The sequence below is a fragment of the Mustela putorius genome, unplaced genomic scaffold, assembly GCF_011764305.1.
Source record: "Mustela putorius furo isolate JIRA1106 unplaced genomic scaffold, ASM1176430v1.1 tig00003896_pilon_pilon_pilon, whole genome shotgun sequence".
Classification (NCBI taxonomy): Eukaryota; Metazoa; Chordata; class Mammalia; order Carnivora; family Mustelidae; genus Mustela; species Mustela putorius.
This window is the reverse complement of record NW_025422045.1, coordinates 15245619-15248332: the sequence shown is the minus strand read 5'-3', so window position 1 is coordinate 15248332 and position 2714 is coordinate 15245619. Positions and strand designations below refer to the sequence as shown.

General features: G+C 34.1%; 1 pseudogene; it reads left to right on the top strand.

Annotated features, from left to right (window-relative positions):
• Positions 1 to 870: 870 nt before the first annotated feature.
• On the top strand, positions 871 to 1888 carry LOC101690279 (annotated as a pseudogene).
• The last annotated feature ends 826 nt before the right edge of the window (positions 1889 to 2714 follow it).

Below are 2714 nucleotides of genomic sequence, written 5' to 3'. Positions count from 1 at the left end.
CAAAGGACAGTTCTGCATCATTTGTGAAATTACTCATGAAGAATTCTGTTAGTATCTTTATCAAAACGTTTATACAATATCTTCCTCTTAGTGAGTGAAGTAAGTGCTGTAGTAAGTGCTGAACTTATCAATACTCATGTATACTGTGAAAGCTATGCCTCTCCCCAACTATTGCCTAGTTTTATGCTGAGGTCCTTGTTGAAAGATCTTGAAAACATTTATTTCATTGAAGCCATTCTAAAATCTTGTCATAAGTAGTTTATACACTGTAAATCTACAAATGAGTTGGATCATTGGCCTTTTAATCCCAAACCCAACTGATCAATAGAGATGACAAGATCTGTAATAAAATGTGGGATCGAGGGCACTATATAAACCTTAGGTTAATTAATTTATTTTCTTTTATACTGATAGCTTTATTAACTAAATTGAGAATGGGAACTTTCAGTGTTACATAGACATGGTCTGAATGAGTGAGCATGTGAACAAGCAAATGAATACAGAAGATAAGGTAGTTTCACTACTACTACTACCAGAAGTCCCTGAAGTTCCTGGATTGTCTAGGTTTCAAAGCAAGCATTATGGAGAAGGCTGTGTAACTCCATAAATTTGTTTAAAAATCATTATGTTTCACACTTAAAATGGGTGAGTTTTGGTAGGTAGGTACATTTTATCCTAATAAATAGCTCTAAAAAATAAAAACAGGAAGATTTTAAGCAGCCTTTACATGGGAGACAAGCAAACTCTATTGTTGGACTTGGATCTAATCATTCCCATATTGTATTTCACATTTTGTCTTTAAAATTAAAATTACATTCAGATAAAATTAGGTGATCACTTTCATGTGCCTGGCAGTTGACAGGCCCTTTCATGTCCACCTCCTTTCTTTATATAGATTCAGGACACAATCTGAAACTTGAGATAATGGAGCTGCAGAATTATGCCTTGTGTCAGAATTTGTGTTGTATGGACTCTGCACTTCACAACACCTCCAGCATTTTTTCTTATATTTTTCTCTGGGATCTATGTGGCCACTGTGCTGGGTAACCTCATCATTGTGGTCACTGTAATTTCTGACTCCCACTTGCACTCCTCTCCTATGTACTTCCTGCTGGGAAATCATTCTTTCTTAGATATATGGCTAGCCTCATTTGCCACCCCCAAGATGATCAGGGACTTTCTTAGTGATCGAAAGCTCATCTTCTTTGGAGGATGTATGGCTCAAATCTTCTTTCACTTTATTGGTGGGACTGAGATGGTACTTCTGGTTTCCATGGCCTATGACAGATATGTGGCTATATGCAAACCTTTGCATTACATGACCATGATGAGCCAGAATACTTGCATGGGGCTGGTGTTGGTTTCATGGGTCACTGGATTTGTGTACTCCATCAGTCAAGTAGCTTTTACTGTGAATTTACCTTACTGTGGCCCCAATGAGTTGGACAGCTTCTTCGTACCTTCCTCTCATGATCAAGCTTGCCTGCATAGACACCTATGTTTTAGATATACGTATGATATCAGACAGTGGGTTGCTGTCCATGAACTGTTTTGTGTTCCTCTTGGTGTCTTACACTGTTATCCTCATCACTGCCTAACAGCGTGCTGCTGGTGGGGTATACAAAGCACTCTCTACTTGCTTTGCACAATCATAGTAGTCACACTCTTCTTTGGGCTCTGCATTTTCATTTATATGTGGCCTTTCAGTCAGGTTTCTGTGGAAAAGCTCCTGTCTGTGTTTTAAACCATTTTTACTCCACTTTTGAACCCCCTTATCTACACAAAGAGGAATAAAAAGATGAAAACCACTATGAAGAAACTGGGTAACCAACACATGACATCACTGAATTCCACCTTTCCTTATATCTACATGTTCTTACTCATTTAGGGGATATCCTTTCTTTAAAAGGATTCTGCATAAAGATTTCATTCTGATGTTTTATTGATATAATTAATTGATAAATATTGATATACTTATTGTGTTATATTTCCGAGAAATAGTTGTAGATTACAACAAAAATCATGTATATAGTTTTATTCTATATAATTTTATACTTTAAATACAATTTTATCATATAACTTTATAGTATCACTACCTTATAAGACATATCACAGTATAATAATTTTAATTTTATCATATTTTATACAAATGTAATTTGTAATTATAATATAACTGCATTATAATTTAATATTAGTAGAATTATATAGTAATTTCTATGTAATATAACTTTATGTAAACAGATATAATCTACATACACACTCAACCCACACATTGACTTTGGAATGGACTTAGCAATTTTCTATCTTTGTTAAACCAGATTTCTCTCCCTAGCTTATTTTGTCTACGGTATTTATAGAAAATGAATTTTAATTTCCTAATCATAGTTCAGTACAGCAAAACTGTCAGTTTTTAACCTTTTAAGACATGAAACATTCAGTAGAAGCAAGCAAGTGTGAGAATAAAATGCTCTATCAGTCTTTCTCCTGGTTTTGAAAGTCAGAGAGAAGGAAAAAGACACTGTTTCAAAATCCTATTTATTTAAAAGTATAGATTTTCCTGGAAATGTTTACTATACTTAAACTTTTTATTGAAAAAATGAATGTATGCCAGTGAAATTCAATTACAGAGGTTAATTTTCACACGGGGAAAATTGCTATTTCATGGCTCAATATTTCATGGTGTAAATTGAGAAATTGTGTAATGATTTTAAAAT